Source organism: Oxyura jamaicensis, chromosome 24 (genome assembly GCF_011077185.1).
Source record: "Oxyura jamaicensis isolate SHBP4307 breed ruddy duck chromosome 24, BPBGC_Ojam_1.0, whole genome shotgun sequence".
NCBI lineage: Eukaryota > Metazoa > Chordata > Aves > Anseriformes > Anatidae > Oxyura > Oxyura jamaicensis.
Genome location: NC_048916.1, coordinates 3,548,858 through 3,568,035, shown reverse-complemented (window position 1 = coordinate 3,568,035; position 19,178 = coordinate 3,548,858). Strand labels below are relative to the sequence as shown.

Sequence of the window (19,178 nt, the reverse complement as noted above, 5' to 3'; positions counted from 1 at the left end):
CCGCGGGGCCGGCAGGTAGCGCTGTCCTCTCTGTATTCCCGGAGAGAGCCCGGAGGGGAGAGGCGCTTCCCTCCGGAGCAGGAGGCAAGGGCAGGCGCCTCTCTTCAGTGAGGTTTTTCAGGCAATACAGACCTGAAGAGTTAGAGATACCCGGTCGCTGTTTCTGTGCTCTGCCATCATTCTGGCTCCACGCATGAAAGATGCACGTGATGCCTAATAAGGACTTCAGAATTAGATTTCTGTGACACGATAAAAGCAAGAGGGATGCAGAAAGCTCTCTGCAGACTAAACCTTGGGATATGGTACCAATTCTGACCCACTCCACATGCTTGCCTTGCCTTCCCCCTCTCCCTCACTCCTCCCATTTCACGTCTAACCATCTTCTTTGCCCTGCCCAACCCCTGTCCCCCCAACAGGTACCCTTATTTCTGTCATCCTGCTCTGTCTGTACCTTGCTGCCTCGTACACCATACCTGCAAGCCTCACAGGCCCTTGTCCCCTCTCCCTGCCTGTTTAATGGACACTTACTCTTTCCTCCATGGTGCCTCTGAAGATCACATGGATTGCATTGAACACAGAGGATACTACACACAAATAGACTGTATTGCATGCAGGAACCAACTCCAGGGAGTCACTACTTTTAACTAGAAGCTACAGACTATATAAAAACACTGGCTTTGGCTCTAATTAAAACACTCGATGCTCTGAGGAGAAAGAGTTGGTAACGGCTGATATCACATACAGATACCCATGTGCTCCTGCCACACATCAGCCACTTCTTGAAAATAAAGTAACAATAATAGTAATAAAACAAACAATCGTGAAATCAGACAGGGTGGAAGGCAGAGTGAATAATGCAATTCCAACAGCAGCCCTTGCACAGAACATAACAAAAGCACCCCTGGCTCTACATGCCGTGGACAGGAGAGCCAGCAACCTGAGTCATGTAATTGCCCGAAGGTCACAGAGGTTGCTTACTTCAAGGTAAGCTGAAACCAGGTCATCAGCTCAAGTCTGTGCTTTGGCAAGGACTAAAAATCAGTGCCACATGGAGGATGAAAGAAATTTGAGAGTGCTCTTGGTCCTAAAGGTACCATAATTATCTGCCCACCCTCAATACTAAATGAAACCAAACCCAGCTCTTTGGATGGTACTTACTTTGGAAACAGAAAAAGCTTCCTTCCAGCACTGGGGATCTCAACTCCAGAACAAGGGTCACTGCTGATGGGCTCTCCCTAACCACTCACACGTTCAGAAATACAGGATTTCAGCACGGTGCTTCCAGAAGGCCATTATTATCAGAAACATTTCCTATTAAAAAAAAAAAGTTATTTGCTATTACTCGTAATTAAGAGATAAGCTTGCTGTTCTGATGAGAATTAAATTTTGTCTGCAACTTCCATAACATTTTCCTTGTTATTATATACAGTTGAATGATCAAAACAGGAAATTACTTGTACTGTAACGTCCTTTGCCTTTTTCTTTCATCTTTCAGCTTCTGAGCATTCTTGTCCAGATACAATCATCCGATGATAACAGCAGATTGTGGATAAGGAGCCGTGCTGATTGCATCAGAGAGTGAACACTATACACATATATTTCATTTAAAGAGACAAATATATCCCTCTACATAAAAGTGGCGATGTCAGAAGCTATCAATACGGTCATAAAATCCCAGTAAGAATGAGGTGAAAGGCTACATATGTGACCCAGTAAGGAGTGGCGTGATCATTTCCATTCCAATGGCACGACACATGGCCTTCAGCCCCTAACAGTACACCAGGTTCTAAATTCTGATCATTCATGTACCCAGGATGCTCACAGTACCTCTACAGCAGCTAGTTAGTGCTTCCAGGGTAAACAGTCCTTGATTAAAAACAGTTTGGGAAGTAGAGTTTTCATTCTCAAACCAAGACATTTTATATTCTCAAGCCTTTCTAGAGGCTTTTCTGTATAGGATCGGCAGAACGATAGCTGGGAGGCTGAGGGAAGCAGAGCTCTCAACCCTCATGCGTGGCAAGCAAAGGAAGATGATGGGATGTCCACTTCTTGTCAGGAGACTTCAAACAAAGCCATCTCAGGGGAGATTGTGGTTTTTGTTTGTTTTGTTTTTAATGAAACAAGTTTTATGCCAGAAATTTCATCACATTAAAAACCAAGCCGTGCACTAAGCAGCACAACCCCGACAGATGTTCCCAGTTGGCTGCACGTAACCGTACTCCATTTTCCTGGATTATGTTCTCAGCTCCTGTGTGTAACTGTCCTCGCCACGCGGGGAGCTGGGGAGAAAGGTGCTCAGTGGGGCTTGGGTTGCTCGCTGCAGAGCAACTCCCAGCGCTTTAACATCGCTCCTTCCTCCTCCTACACGCATCCTGATGTATGCCACATGAGGAATGACATCTCCTAACACAGGAGCTGTTTGTTCTATAAATAGTCTTTTTCTCACCAACCACAGACGTTACCACCCTTTCCCAGCATCTCAGAGCAACAGCACACAACTAGTCTCAGGCTACTTGTTTCTCTAAGAAATGACACCCATCAGCACAACATACAGAAGGCACAAGCATAAAGCTGTTTCTGAAGCAGAAATAAGATTTTCATACAGCCTCAGAAAAGCAGAAAGCTTATTTCAATTTATAAAGAAATGTGTGTTCTGCTATATGTCTGAGTAGCCTCTTTCATTCTCTGAAAGCAAGAAATAAAGCTGCATTTTTAGAGGAACCAAAACCTATAATAATTTTTAAAAAATCACAGCAAAGTATTAACAAGTATCTCAAACACAGCAGCATATTTGAGTTGATTCAAAATACCACGATTGCTCCTAATCTGTAGCAGAATATTAAGCAGGGTATTTTTCCTCTCAATTACTGTGGGGGCCATAAAAGCAGAATTTGGAAGACCAGACAGACATGTAGGGTCACTTCTGCACACAAGCATATGCAAAATGCGTTCAGGTTTTGAATATTCCTCCGGTGTCACCTCCTTCTGCTTTCAGTAGGTACTGGGTACGTATCCATCCATAAACTGATGCAGCCCTTTAACACCTGAGCCCACGCGGTACCAGATCCTCCCACCCAAGAGGCAGAGCGGAAGCAGAGGTAGACCGAGGTGAAGGGATTTGCTCAAGGCCACAGATTAAATCTGGGCTTGAGGTGAGGGCCCTTAGCTTCCTGTTTCCTGCTTTAATGACCAGGTTACGCAGCCTCACCCCACCGCTGACCCCCATACCTTCATGGCTGGCCCATGATCACACATGGGCTCGTTTGGCAATATCAGTTTTTCTCCTGCCCTTCTGCAGCTTGCTCAGCAAAACCATCTTGCCTGATTTCCCTTTCTAGGCAGAGCTTTGCAGTCCCTTCTTTTCCCCACATTGTGTTATGCTGTCGGAACATACGGGTGCCAACGTGCAAGCAGGAAGCACTTCAGCACTTCAAAGTATCGAAAGCCTTGCTGCTGCTGATTGCAGCATCCTCTTACCCTAAATAATTTCACAAACTGCTGCAGCAGCGCAGCACAAGGTCCTCTTCCCGTACAATTCTGCTATTTGGAAAGAAATGAAACACCACACAAGGCAGGCACACAGTAGGACAGTGGACAAAAATCTTCTCTTTTGACAAAAAAGGTCAGCAACATCAGCATACTCCATTACCTGTGTCCAGCTGTGCATGTGAAGTACGTTAAGGGGAACAGTAACCTCACAGGACCTTGTTCTAATCCTTTAGGAAGTATCATTCCAACTACAACCCTTCCAGTTATTTTAAGATATTGATATCTTCTTAATCCTGCGCAAACCAGAAAAGTTTCTTTATTCTTGTCTGGGGAAAGAGGGCTCCATTGTTGTAGCTGTTGTACAAACAACTGGTGCAGTCAGGTGCTATAGCTGCAGTAGAAGGCAAGAGAAAAATGCAGAATGGGGGAACAAAAGGAAGAGTCAGGCCAATAAATCTGGACTAAACCAAATCTTACCATTTAAACTCCAGAGTCCTTGACTGACTGCAATATCCCAACAACAAAACCAACCTTCCTCTTGGTGCTGTCTCAGAATGAAATGTTTCATTTTTTTCTCCCGTTCCCATACTTTTTTTCCTTGGGGCATTAAGGCATTTGCATTAATGATTTGCATATCATTACATTTGCAAATAGCGACAGTCCTCTATAAACGGACTCTATGTTCTACTAATTTTCTGTTTTCCAGTGAAAACACTCATCAGCCAGCTTGACAGACACACCATGCATCACACAAAACAAGCACGAAACTGAGCAAACCTGAACACAAGCCTGGGAATCCATGGCACAATTCCAAAGGCAGGCTTAGATTGATAAGGAAGATCTAATGCAGTTAGGAATGCTTCCAGCAGCATATAGATTTTCCTGTGTGTTATCTTAGTCTCAAAGCCAAAATGCTGGCTTGGAAGGTTGAAGTCTTCTGGTTACACCTGGAAAATGCAACACAAATACCCTGCTGTGAGAAGGAGCTATCTCCAAGACTTGTTCTAGTTTTGATAGTGACATTGTCGCCCAAAGGGATGCACTCACGCTAACAGCAGCACCATCTCCTATTCACGTGGAAGCACTATCACAGAAAATACAAAAGCCCACAGTGTATTTCACAGAACCCACACAAACAGCTCCCAGGCAGCAACCCTCTCTGGCCCAGTCTGCTGGAGCAGAACTCAGGCTTAGCAATGGGAAGTTCTACCTGCCCTTTACCCGAGCAGCCAGAAAAGCTGATCAGCAAGAGTGTGTCAGTTACTTGTTATTTTCAGCTGTTTTGAAATATATATATATTTTTAATTCTAAAATAAAATTTAAATATATTATTTTTATACACATCCCAAAAATTAAAAAATGGATTTTGAAAAACATCAATCAGTTCCACCAACTACTATTTAATGGGGTGCCTCTATTTTCCTGAACACCAAACTGCAAATTCCTTTCTGCTCAAAATGAAATAAAAGTATACTCTCATCAGTACTGAAGTGCTGAGCAGCAGCAGAGTGAGGATGTCAGAGAGAAAAACAAGAAGAGAGAACAGGCCATCACTAAAGCAGGTTGTTGGAGAAGACAGCACAATTACTGGATCATGAAAACTGGCTGGATGCGTTCAATAGCAGACCCCAACACTCACTCAAGGAATCTCAGGAAAGGAGATGTTTTGCCACCTGTGTCCTGTTCTAATGAGGCCAACCCAGTCTTGGTTTCGACTGGAATTTCCTTCTGCAACCAGAACAAAAACTTCCCAGCCCTTGCCTGAAGCAGTCTAGAGCACAGTTCACATGTGATAGAGGTTCTTTTTTTTTGGTGCAGTTCTCGGAAGCGGGAAGGAAGCAGCAGGCCCACAGTCCTTACTCCCATTAGCAGCCTGCTGCACCCACCTCTCTCACGTGGCTTTTAACACTTTCCATAAGGAGGCTGGCAGGCTGCAAAAAGGTCTCACAGTCCTGATAAGCATGAAGATAAAGACAGCAGAAAGCCATCAGTTAGGACATCAAGTATATATGTGCACTGGCTCACTGTTTAGCTCTTTATATACCCTCAATTCTGCAGGGCAGCAATTTCCTTTTTCTTCCAGCAAGTTCTCAGTGGCACCCTGATACCCCCTGACCCCATCATTTAATACTCTTTGCCTCCAAAGTTCCTCCAAGCCACTCTTACCATCCCTGCTTTGCCCCTCAGTTTTGCCCTTCCTCAAAGCAGCGCTCTGTCCCACTACTTTGGCAGGTTTGGTTTTTCCATGCCCTAAGCTTTCCACATCCTGAGCCTTCGGGGCCCAACAACCTGCTCACGCTACCACTTTGGGCAGACTGAGGCACGTTCTTCGGGAGCGGCAGGAGACAAATTCAGTCTATGGGAACTCAATATGTAGACACCACAAAATTGCTGGCACTCTGACAGCGACCAGACTGTACGGTGGCAGAGTATTTGTAGGGTAATAAATGCCTCAGAACTGGGCTGGGCTTCTGGGAGCAAGGGAGGCAAACCACTGAGTGGCACAGGTCAAAGAATCAGGCAAGGAGCTGGAAAATTGTGAGGCAGCATGAAGGTTTGGGACATGCTCCAAGGCAGCGTCCTGGCATGCCCCATGCTACAGAAATCCCTCCTGGAATCAATGCCCAAATCTCCTAACCTCACACTCTGCAGGACATAGCCTCAGAAAAAATAGGGCATGCAGTTTAAGAGGGAATCGGCATCATAGCACTGAATAAAGACTTGGGAAAAAAAATTGACCACAACCTGGAACACAGTCTGAACTCAGCTCAGGGGCCGGGAGCCCTGGCAAGCCTCAGCGAAGGAGTTACGCCATTTGGTCTTTTCAGACATACACAAACGAGGAGGCTGAGCTTTGCTGTTTATCAATGTATAATGCAAGAACAGAAAGTAGGTCAGCAAGAATATCTCAAAAATGAAGAAAACTACCTGCCAGTCCCATCCTCTGGGGTGGGCTTGATGCATCTGGGCACCAGCAGAGAGGATTTTTAGAGTGAAAAAACAGAGAAGCTGCTCAAGCCCGAGGCTGCAATGTACTCCCCCAGACTAGGTCAAGTAGCAGTGCAAGTAAGCGATCGTTCAGGGAAGAAGAGGAAGATGTTCACGCCTAGGTTCCTGGGGGCCCCAGGCAGAGGCAGGCTGCCAGCTCTGGGTGCTCTTACTGCCTCAAAAAGTCAACCCAAGGTACAGCAAAGCAGCGATCACACCATCAGATTCAGCACAGGCACACACAGCTTTAAGCTATTCTTCCTGAGCGTCCTACATAACAAACCCAAACAAATTAAGGAATGAGTAATGAAAAGGTAGGAGGTGGCAAGGCTTGTTTTGGTTCAGGAAAGGATTCCCATCCCTTGCTTGGAATCTAAATTAGATACAATTTAGATTAGAGTGGGGCAAGGCCAAATCCCCTTGATGAATGAGTTGCTGCAGTAGATCGCTTGTATTTTGTAGCCATTTTTCAATGCATTTATTTTTTCTCTCCTGCTTCTACTTCTGATTCTGATGTTATCAGCTTGGTGCCATGCCCTCCCCTGTTCCGTTAGGTTAGGGTAGCCCTTATAATCTCTCTCAGTAAGGAAAGAACTAATTTGTCGTCTAGTGAAGAGAGAATGTGTGCTTGGGCTGATAAGTGGATTATCTCCATAAACATGCTTTATAATGCAACGACACCCCACGCTCACAAAACCAAAGGAATTAATCACAGCCAGGGATGTGACATCCCAAGGTAAAAGCTCCCTCTCCTGCCTGATGTGCTAGTATTGCAGCCAGGTTTTGTTCTTAAGGGAAAAAAACAGGAGAAACGCACATAAGGAAACGCATATTCACGCTTACTTTGACTCTACAGAAGGCTCTGCCCACCTAATGGACTCTGTAAGGTCACAGCAGGAGGCAGCCGTATGCCCAGGCCAGATGTACAATTGCAAGCAACACGTTTTACACAGACAGCACTTCTCCGGTTTTGAAAATCAAACCACGCGATGGGCAGCTTTGAAGATTCCCAACTTACCTTTAGATTGTAAATAACTGCTGACAGACCGGAATATATTGCACTGCATGAACAGAACAATTTACAAAGCGAAACCTCCAGCTAAAAAGCAATCAATAGGCTAGAAACATAAGAAGAGAAACTACATCAGGAAATGCAGTACTGAGAGCACCACAGGCTAATGCAAAAAATGAACAAAGGAACTTTAATGTGCACATTTGAGGGAACCAGGAGAATGCTTTACACAAAAGGCACAGGAACAGCGCTGGCTGCAGAAGAAGCAGAGTCCATCTAGCCCCAACAACTCAGGAATGTCGAGGCATTATCTGGTTGGCTTGCTGCAGTAGGGGCTTGTAATTTTGTTCTGATACTCTCCATCTCAAAGATTATTGTGTGAGATATCAACGGTATCAGCTGAAATGCTCAGTCCCTGCTATCTCCCTCCCAGGGGAATTCAAGAAAGCACAGCTACTTAAAATGGGTACTCTGCTCCTCACTAGACTGAAACTCTTTAGTCTCTGACTCATCTCCATAAGGAAACCAAGCATAAGTAAATCAGACACTGATCCAGAACAGCGAACCCGGCAGACATTTATATGCTCTGGAAGGCCACCTGCTTTAACATGAAAGGGATTAATTTATTTCAGACTTACCAAGAACTGCTTTACAACTTGTTCTTGCTGGGTAATAGGTAATGGGTAAACCAAAAGCAAAGGCCATCGCTGGCACTTCCTGCAGGAGGCTGGGAGTGCTGAAAACCATCTGTGTGACTTACAAGCACCGCACACGGCACAGCTCCTGGGAACTGGGCCGATTCACCTAGAAACCCTGGACGCACGCCTGGCTTTCCTCTCGCATTGAACATTTCAGCAGTGCCACTCCATCAGCCAAATGAATTGCCTTTCAGAATTTTTTACTGGCAAAAAATACATCCAGATATTTCATAGGATAAATTATTGCCAGCTGCCAAACTAGATGTTTTATACTAGATTAGAGCTCTGTCGCAAGAGACACAACCGTACAGGCAGCTACCACAAAAGCATGAGGCAGCCGGTAACAACCAGGGATGTGTCCAAAGGCAAATGGGAAATGGTACTGACCAGCAGCACGTAGGAAGCAGAACAGGCGTGCTCTTCAATGTCAATGTGCTACCTGAGGCCACCACGAGGGATAAACGCACCTTGGTTTCATGGAGTCTGCGGAGAAAGACAGAAACTTTAAGGAGACTCAATCCAGTTGGTGAAACTTCTGCTTAGAGGGCCAGCCTGTCGTGGCTAGGCTTTAATTGCGTAGCTGAGTACCTAAGGTGACTTTGGAGGAAAGAGCATAAGTCAGCATGGGGATGATACAGCCTTGTCATGTGGTCCCAGTTTCCCCTGTTGGATCCAAATTAAACTGCTGTATTTCATTGGTCCAACTCCTTATGCAAGTATCCTCATTTTTGTCTCTTTCTTAGGGAACCCAGTTTCACAATGGGCAGCTGCAAAACCACTAAGCTTTCCTTTTTCTGTACTTATCTTTTGCTTAAACATGCTACCTCTTGCAGAATCCATTAATCATTCTGGTGAGAAGAAATCACAGAATTGCTTTTCAGAGTACAGAACAGTTCCCACAGGAGTGGTAATTTATAACTCGTTTCCTTACAATGCTCTTTTCCCTTTCTCAACTTTTGTGGACCTCACAGAACTGTTTCACGATTGGATTTTAGTCTTTTCTTTTCCTACTAGTATAGCATATAATTTATCCTTTCTGATGTTTGGTTTTACGTGCGTTTTGTGACAAAATGACACTCGTTTTGCAGTATCACTTCGGCAGCTGAATAACACACTTCAGGATGACACTGCAAGACAGTAATATATGAATGCAATGCTGATTTTCTGCAATAACCCAATAGAGATGGTTATTGTCCCAAGCAGCTTTCTTGAATGGATGCTTTAAATCTGCTGAAATTATTAATCCTAAAATACGTTACGTTAAAGAGTAATCTAATTTCAAGTGATGCAGTAGCATAAATTCCTACATGCTATGATTACAAAACCTCCTTTTTCCAGATAGTGGAAATTTTCAAGGTCCTGAAACAGCTATAAAGGGGGGATTATTATGTGCATGTGAACTACCAAAGTTATCAGGCTTCACTTCCATGGAAGAAAATACTAACTCATGTATTTTAATTTGCCATGATGACATTTTTCTTAGGAGACACATTTTGGCACTTTTCCAGTCATTCCTAATGCATTATCTGTCTATAGTGTCCTGGCTGCCCCAACTGCGCTACAGTTTAAAACAATTACAAAGATCAAGTTTACTACTGCCAGCTAAAAAGCAGGTGGATAGTGCCCAACAAAACCCCAAGTCAGTAACTAAGTTCTGCACATTTCCAAATACAAATTCTCATCAGCATCAAGAAGGATGAAAAGTTCTCAAGTAAAATGATCATTATGGCACCAAGCACCGTACATCTCATCATAAAACAGCTCGCACATTAAGTAAACCAGAGCATGGCTGCACCATGGCTTTTAAGGCACCTCCTGGAATCACGATCCCAAAATGCTGCACATTCCTCTACTAACAGCTCTCTACACTCAGATGGTTTCACAGCTCATCTACACGCTTGGAAAGGAATAAAACTGTCTAATCAGAACCAAACTGAAAAAAGAAAAAAAGCTGATTGACTCCATCTTTTATTTTAAATCCATACCAACTGCCTAAGTGCCTGATTAGCTGAGAGGGCAAGCTATACAGACGGTCTGGAAGCCAACCTATTTATCATTTGCATTTAAGCAATTCTTTCGTATTTGCAAAGCGCTACGCAAATACCAATTACCGCTGTGATGCAGCAGAGCTTATTATCACGAGCACAGTGCTGACGTGGCTGTGCTGCTTCCAGCTCTGGAGCTGGTTCATTTGCCAGCAGCCCCAGCCCTGCCTGCCTCCTGTTGCAGGGTTCGGTTACGCTTCCACATCCATCTCCATCACGTCACCCTGGAAAAGCGCCAGGAAGCGGCAGGCACAGTACAGCGAGGTACCCGACACATCACAACGCATCAGAACTGACTTCTGAAGCAGGACGCTGGGTTTGAATGCTTCACCTGTGCCCCACATGTGAGCTGCAGGTACCTGCAGACAGGCTGCACAGGAGCGAGGAAGGCACGATATGGCTCATTTGACAGGATGCTGTAATTATCCCCTGCTTCATCCGTCTCCTCACAGGATTACCGAGCTCATCAGCAGGTGTTGCAGGGCACAGTCCTTCACTACGGTGTCTCCTAGAGTTTTGCTGGCTTTGGAGTCATCCCTCCTGCGAGCAGGGAAAGACACGGAGCCCTCGGCACTTCTCCCAGGACAGACCCGACCTCCCCAGCCCTGGAGTCACCTGGGGCAGACCCACTACACCAAGATGCCTCAGTTTGTTTTCCCTCTCATCAAAAGTAGAGATCTTGTTGAGATATTTCAGCGTTTTTGTGTGTTTATATTAGCATTAAGCTTATTTGCATGTAGCTCACAACAGACCTCAGCTCTGACCTGCTTACTTGTAAAACTTTGCATACTGAGAGTGGTTCGGGTGACACGTTTCCTTCCTAGGGCAGCGTTTCCTTCCTAGTTAGCTCGTTCCAAAATCCTCTCACCCCAGATGCATTTCAAAATAATTGACTCTTGATAGGACATGCAAGAGCCACTCTTGGTAAAAATCACTATTAGCAGCAAATCTTTCCATGGCAAATTGATGTGACAGGCTGCAGCTCAATCACCAGCAAAATCACCAGCAAGGACCACACGTGCCCACACCTGTGACTAATTCATACACGCCCAGACACAAAAGCCAAATCCTAACAGAGCGCACGCTTGGATAATACTTGTTTCAATATTTAAAACATGTCACCTGGCCTCATCGATACGCATTTGTTCCTAAGGACAGGATTCACCTCCACTAAAAGCGAGGCATTTCATCGCATTATTCTTCCAGGCTCCTCCTCTCTGCAGGCAGCGAACTGCACGCCTCTACAGGGTAATCATTATCTCATATATGCTTAACACAAATGAAACGAATTGCTGTCTGGAGGTGCTTCCTTCTTCCCTTTGGCTATGCAGACAATCTGAGTGACTACTGTAGCCTCGGCGTTAAATTAGATGAGCTGTATCTCGTCCTAAGCAATTTTATAGTAGGAGATCCTATTACGTTTTGCAGCTATCAAACAAATTACACAGCGGAGGGGCACAAATCAAGCAAGCAGAAAGCTCAGGTCTCTTTGTTCCCTGGGACCTTACCACTGCTATTGATTTTCTTATGAAAGCACTCGGGTTGTGGCACAGCCTGACGTCCCTAACTAACCGCCTTCCGCTCTGCACCACTCCACAGGGCGCTGCTGCAGGTCCACCCAGCTGGCTGCGGTGGCAGCCAGCAAACAGAACGGGTACCACAACGGGGGTTGTGACAACATGAGCAAGTCACCACAGTGCCAGCAGAGCACTCCAGGTTTCCCTGCTGATTTACTGCCCCTCTGTGACTCAGTTTCCCCATCTATGGAGTAGAGATGATGCTCCTGGCCGCCTCTGTCAAACGTTGTTAGATTTATTGGTGGAAAAAACAACCCTAGGACAGAGTGGACACAGGTCACTCGCTACCTAGGGGTATTTGTAAACCTTTAAGTATGATACTAAGAAGTCCCTGCAACCTCCAGGGGCCTTCCTCAAGCAGAGCACAGTAAATAATAAAGTACCTCCGACAACTTGCAAAAGGAGATCTACAGGGAAAAATCTAACTCAGCTAGCATCTTCTATGGAAGATAACATTTTGAAGCTGTTAAATATAAATGCTTCACCAAAACAAGACTACAGAACGCTTCAGTAGATGTTACATCCAACACCACCATACGGTCTTTGTGAAGCGCCTTTACAAAATGCTAAGCATGCTGTCCTGAGTGACTTCTGAAATCAAAAGAACCACGAGGAGAAGGAAGTTCACACGATGTGAACATGGTGTCTATGCTTCCATGCTATCAGGCTTAGAATCCCATCTTCTCTCCCAACAGTGACTAATACCTTACAAACTCCTAAGTGCTGCACGGTACGGAAACAAGTTTTATACAGAAACTACTGGTGACAGAGTACAAAGCCAGAGACCATATTACTTGAGCAAATATTACCTAGTCATTACTTCTAATCAGAGCATCTACTGTCAGCCTATTTCCTAATTAATTTAGGATCACAGAATGAATGAAAAATGCCTTAAGACAAAGCCCTGTGCCTGTGGTACTAATACAGATAACGCTGTCAGGAAGCAGAAAGTAGCAGTCGTGGTCCCAGTTCCAAACAACATTCACACGTGAACTTACTTTAAATATGCTGAACACAGCATTCACTGAATGAGGGCCTAAGTCACTTTATATAAAAACCAGTTAGTCACTGAACCTGGCTGCCTTAATTCCTTGCTGGCTTCCCTGAGCCACACATCCCCAGTCCTCTAACTTTCTGGATTTCTTACTGAACTGACTTTACAGCGATGTGCATCGAATGAGCGGTTGGACTGGTTCTCGGCAGCAGCCAAGCACTATCCAGTGTAAATCAGTCAAGGGCATTTTCCCAAGAGGGAAGTAGGTGAAAGGTATGGCTCCATCTTCCGACAGCACCAACTGCCCCAGGACTGAGGGCGCGAGGTGAAACTGCCCACGCACGGGGACGCGCTCGGCACTGCTGGAAGGGAGGCGATGGCAGCAGTGCAGGTAGAGGCAGGGCACCTCACTCGTGCTGCTTTCACGGAAAGCTCCAAGAAGAGCACGGCCACCTTCCTCTCTGCATGCCCATTCCTCCCTCTGATGCCACCAGCACACATGTACCGATCTGCAGCATGTACAACTCCAGACAGAGCTAAGCAGCAAGGGAGTTTTTTCATCGTGACTTTCTGCCTCATGGCAGAAGCACAAGTAACGTAGGAGAGCAGGGTGCAACCAAAAGGGGCCTCCAGAAAGCTGGGCTTTCACGAACTGCTGAGAATCAGCTCTGGGAATTTCTCACTCTCATCATGCTCCTTTGTCATGCTACGGCACTGGCACTTTCTTTAGCTCTGCACTTTACCTTTCAGATTGCTCACTGCGGACCTGCGGTGTCTCAGCACCTGGTGACTGATCGGGGATGCTGGCTTACACGTGCGGAGCCCAGTGCAGGACCAAGGCAGAGACACCGGTGGCAAAGGCACCGAGACTGGGCCAAGCCCCTTCACATGCTTTTGACAAATATGAAAACAAGTTTTTCCTGATCCTAAGTATTTTCAGTCTGAGGCCAAGTGCAAGGTCTGTAGGGGTTAAGATTTCACACTGCTCTGGGTTGCACATAAGCCCATGTGATTTTCAAATTCCACAGGCAAAAGGCTGTTTTCAACTTTGTATCACAGCTCAAACATCTCAGTTGTGTAACACCCTGAACTATTTCAAGACCATTTTCTCTCACCCTGGAAGCCTTCTCTGAATTTTGCTGCATCACACACACAAACATAACCATTATTGCTAAAGAACAGAGTTTCGTAAGGAAATACAAATGAAAAATGAAATGCATACAGATTATCTGAAATCTCTCTAAAGGTATGAACAATTGAGTAGAGGAAGCTCTTCCTCCTTATCCACCTTTTAAAGTAGAAAAGGAAAGAGGGAGACACAACATTCTCCATTAAATGCTTCAACAGATTCCTACCTTATCTGCTGGTGCAGCTCTGTACAATCTACAGAAATGAAAAAAACAGTTTAAAATAGTCATCTTAAGACATGGTTCACTCTTATCTTCCACTAAGCTGCTGAAGCCCCCAGTTTTCAATGTCCATTTCAACTACTGGCAATTTCAACCTGGCTTCCTTCCTGAAAATCTGCTAGCACAGTTCCTGATGGGAATACCGAACACCGAGGTCAATCTGCATCAGAGCACTGGTCGCTGGCTGTCAGGTCTTGTAAACCATGAGCCATCACTTCGCCAGTCTCAGCCTTCAGCTTTGCAAGCTGTGACTAAAGATCCTGACTTGCTCTGCTAGCAGCTGTTGCAAGCTGTGAGGCAGCATCTTGGCATTCTCAGCTGAAACACTCACCACTTCTGTGCTCACAAACTGTCATTTTCTGTTAGCAGAACTCCTGGGTGACGTGACATCAATGTAAGGACATCATGACGTTTAAAAAAAAAAAAGAAAAGAAAAGAAGATCATCTGTCTGAGCAACCCACATTCAACCGACTGACTCATTTTTAATCACTTTCCAATAGAGGTCATCCAGCCCGTAAACAGCTGGCTGTGGCACCTCAGCAGTCTTACAGTGAGAATTATCTCGCTAGTCAACATCTAAGCCTGCTGTATCGGTTGCCAATTACTGTGCAGTCACGTTAGTCCAATGACCCGCTTTTCATCATCAATTTTCAAAAGCCCCAAGCCCCAAGTTTTCTGTGCAAAATAGCATCTTGCCATTGTCCGTTACGAGCGACTTCTGACAAATAATGGCCAACCCCCTTCCAGAGGCGGTGTTTGGGAACACTTGCGGACCACACAATGCTGCTTCTAGACCGAATTCTTTAGAAACACGTATGACACATAGTGTTTATTTTACAAGTGAAACTCTACCCCAAAGCTTTCTTTCCTATATTTGCATAGGTGCTTCGGGGTAAACGTACCTTCGTGTTACTGACTTCTCTTCCTGCGTACCCAACTTTAGCTTCACGTAAGCCCATACTCACAACCCTCTTCTAACTGTTCCTTTTTCATCTATTGCACAGCCCGAAGGGCTAGGTTGCCTCTGCTCCTTGACATCTTTTGGGCTGTGACATCTTTCAGGAATGAGGTTGGATATGTTGTGCTAGAGGACTAGATTTGGACTGCAAACTACAGGTTGGCTCTGCAGGCTCTAGATACACTGGTTTGGCAGATTAGACCAGCACGTTAGAGAGCATTTTAAAAGGAAAAAAAGGTTTGCCTGAGAATGATGAGAGCACCAGGACAGCAACTGTTCGAACAAAGACTACAAATTCCTGTATAAGATTGCAAATGGAGCATGGAAAATATCAGCACATTTAAAGCAGAAAGTTGTACTGTGCTTCTACACCAACTTCCAGTCCCGACTGTACCTTTGGGCAGCCCCAGCAGTTGTCAAGAGGAGAAAAGTTCAATTTTCCTTACTCTTTTTATACCAAGTTCAGTAAGAACTAAGTAATAGATCATATTAACAGCAATAAGAAGCAGGAAGATAAAATAGCAAGAAGAATGACCAAGTTCTAGACCCAGTGTTTCATTTGTGACTTCTTTTTTTCCCTCAAGAGTCCTGCACCCCACCCCATTCACAAGAAACATGCAAATTTGTCTAATCTTTGTGAACTTTCCTTAGGTAGGGAGTTGCTAGTTCAGCAGCTGCCAGCATGCTGTGGAAGACGTTCCTTTCTGTTAGCTCGCTATTTCCAGTAACCCATGATTTCTCTGGGTACATTAGAGACACTCATGGCTCCTCAATGACCCATGTGAAAATGTTCTGAATGAGCGCATTAGAAAGTGACAGAATACAAATGACTGCATTGTTGTAGAAATCTGAGAAGCAAGTCCCCAGCTAGAAATAACAAGAACAGACACTTCCCCCAAGCCTAATTCTCTCTTCTTCAGAGGAAGTGAAGAAATAAATGATACACTGAAATGAATGTATGAAATGATCTATTTCATCTGTTGTTATCTCATGTGCATACACAAAAATCACCCCAGGAATACATTAGCTTCAAAACCCACAAGCTTAGGGCAATTCCTTTTATAAAACTGAGCTAAAACTTTCACTGAAACAGACTACAACAGTGGTGACTGTGCCAGGTCCTTGGGATATCAAGTCAACACGGCACTTCGGGAAAGGCAGACTACAGCTCACCATTTAAAGTGAGCTTAAAAGCTGGGACCTGATCCTACTGCTTTTCAGAATTTCCTATTCACCTGTGATGAACAAGAAGGAAAAAGCACAGAAATATACCTTTTTATTACCTCCATAAACAACTACAAAAAACTGAACATGCAATTTGCTGATCATGGGAAGATGAGTGCTGTAGGCACTCAAAGAGTGTTTTATGGCCAGTGTCTACATTATCAATGTCAAAATACTGCCTGTGTTTTTAATTTGGCCTCTTCCATGTCTATAGAAGTGTTTTGTTTATCACTGGTGGCCTGTTGAGTTATGGTTTAGCATCTCTGAATTTAACGAAGAAGGAAAAGGGTAAGATTTAACACTGGCTTTTCCCTCTGCTCAGTTTTTCCTCTCCCCTGGGTAAGGCAGCGAGGACTCCCCAGAACTTCCCACGTGAGGGAAGTTCCCAACCCAGAACATGTCCTCAGCCTAACAGCTGCCAGCCACTGGAGAGAGCTGGCTGCAAAGCCTCCTTTTCAAGGCTCTGACAGCATAAGGGAAGCCCACAGCTGATTTGGGTACCTGCCAGTGCTTGCCTAGCTCACCTGCAGTTCTATCCCACCTTTGGAAGACGATTTTAGCACCACAAAACTATCACCTGGAGTTCAGATTGTTCTACTTTTTTGCTTTATGTTTACATCACAAAATAAAAAGCCACAACACACTTCTCTCTAGCTAGAGACAGGCCTGTATAGGACCCTGGACACATACACACATCTCTGAGTATTTTTGTTGCAATGAATGAACAAGGAAAGAGCTAAGCACAGAGGCTGCTGCGCTCCCTCTGCTGGCCTTCCCTGAGCAAGCAGCAAGCTCCTACACCCTGTGACAGCAAACTCGAGCACAGATCTACCACCCCCACTCCTGCATCTTTAGGTACTTCTCAAGCTGCATGTTGCTTTTTTTTTTGGTAATGCACGCCCTAATTCATGCAAGATGGAAGGCATTTAAATAAAACTGTAGTGTTATGAAAGGTACACACTGTCAAGAAGATAAATGAAAGCAAAACCATTAAATTGTTTTTTTACTCCAGGAGTTTTTACAAACATTTTTACCTTCCCTGCACAACCTGAACAGATTTGAGAATCTGAGCACACGTACCGACAATGAGCCTGCAGCCTTCAGCCTACGTGTTAAGAAACACCTCGGTGTGTTAAATAACAGCAGAATACTCTCCTGTTTGTCCTTCTGCAGCACTTGCAAGCAGACATTGCCTCGAAACAGAATCAAAATATATCTTAATACTCCTGAAGACACAAGAGAGAGTATTTCAGAAGGGACACTCACTATTTCCTAGGCCAATTGTTAGAAATCTGAGCAAAACACATTTGTTTTACCTTCAAAACAGGGCTCAGCTCGGAGTGTTGAGACACGCTGGGAACCCACATGATGATTACAGCTCTGGCACAGGCACAAGTATATTCCTCTCTGGGCATGCCATATCTTGCCAAGGCAAGGGACAAGTGCTTCACTGGCAGGATTCAAGTGTGTCTATGCATTTGTCCAGCACTGCAGCCTGGCTTCTCACGTGTGCTCCGTTTCTGGCACTTCTTCACTGCAGGGCCAAACAACAAAACCCAAGAACATCAGCGCTCCCAACAGTGGGATCCTACCGTGTCCTACCGTGGTTTGTTGGTTCACAGGGAACGAGGAATTTGCCTTTTATAGCACTTCTCATCTTTCCTTTGTAATTCACAAGAAAATCAACAATCCCTTCAGTGAAAAAATGAATGAAATTCCTGCCACAAAACTTTTAAACCATTGCTTTTGTACTTTCAGCTTGGAATCTCACTACAGATTGTATGTCAGCAGCAAAACCAGCTCAATACTGTGTGAATATTAAGCTATGGCACTGCCTACAGGCCTTTCCCAGCTGAATTAACTTGCTGTAAGACATACCTTTAAGAAGGTGCATCAATGTAAATATTGCATCCAGGCAGTGGCACACGGAGTGCTTTGTTGCCAAGCACTTTCTAGTTTGCATCTCTAGCATTTGTCCCCAGGCAAAAATGATTATGACTTAGAGAAATGTGAAGCCCACCAAAATGACCCAGAAAACATCCTAAATCATGAATTATTAGTAAGAAGTACAGGGTAGTTGTTTTTACAAGTCAGCGAACAGCAGGATATGATACACACTCCTGCTTTCCATCTACCAGCTATTCCTCACTGCTGGATTGTAAATCCCAGTTCCCAGTTAAAAATTATAAATGAAAAAGGTGAAGTTGTTAGCCCTCTTCTCTCATTTTCCAGCTCACCATCTTTACCAATAGATCTGAAGGACAACACAACTGTGTTCCTGGATGGCTTATCGCTGTTTCCAAGTACACATTTGCTTTCAGACAGCCCCTGGCTTCCAGCATTAGCATTCTGGCTTAGTGTCCAATATCATTCTGGTTTTGGTGTCCCTGTACCTCTCGATCCTCTTGGTTCTAGTAGCTTGGTAATGGGCAACACATGACACACAGAGACGCTGAACAGTCAACATATGCTCTTGCATATGGCATGTACCATGAAATCCCCAATGTTTCTACGCATATTGACAGGTTTCTATTCAAGCTCCAGGACACAATCCATTCCTCAAAAGATTAACAAACAGCAGAAACTCAATGTGAAACCTTTCCTGATGCAATTCTATATCTTACATAACGTTTTAAGATTGAAGAATACCATGGAAAAAGACAAATACACGTAAGTTGAGAAATAGACGCTGCTCTGTTTTTAAATATAAACATAGCTTAAGGAGGTACGAATTCTAGTCACTGGAAGCCAGTCCTAATTTCAATGTGTGTTTCTTCTTGGTC

At 44.6% G+C, this 19,178-nt stretch overlaps 1 long non-coding RNA gene across 3 annotated transcripts; it reads right to left on the bottom strand.

Moving 5' to 3' along the window:
* Positions 1-1,183: 1,183 nt before the first annotated feature.
* On the bottom strand, positions 1,184-17,927 carry LOC118178090. Of its 3 annotated transcripts, XR_004756062.1 has the most exons (7): positions 17,712-17,927; positions 17,476-17,621; positions 16,345-16,406; positions 14,159-14,586; positions 5,376-5,441; positions 4,267-4,436; positions 1,184-1,311 (listed from the first exon to the last, which is right to left on the bottom strand). It is a non-coding gene; the product is annotated as an uncharacterized LOC118178090 (long non-coding RNA). The 3 variants fall into 3 exon arrangements; XR_004756063.1 differs by lacking the exons at positions 14,159-14,586; positions 16,345-16,406; XR_004756064.1 differs by lacking the exons at positions 5,376-5,441; positions 14,159-14,586; positions 16,345-16,406.
* Positions 17,928-19,178: the final 1,251 nt, after the last annotated feature.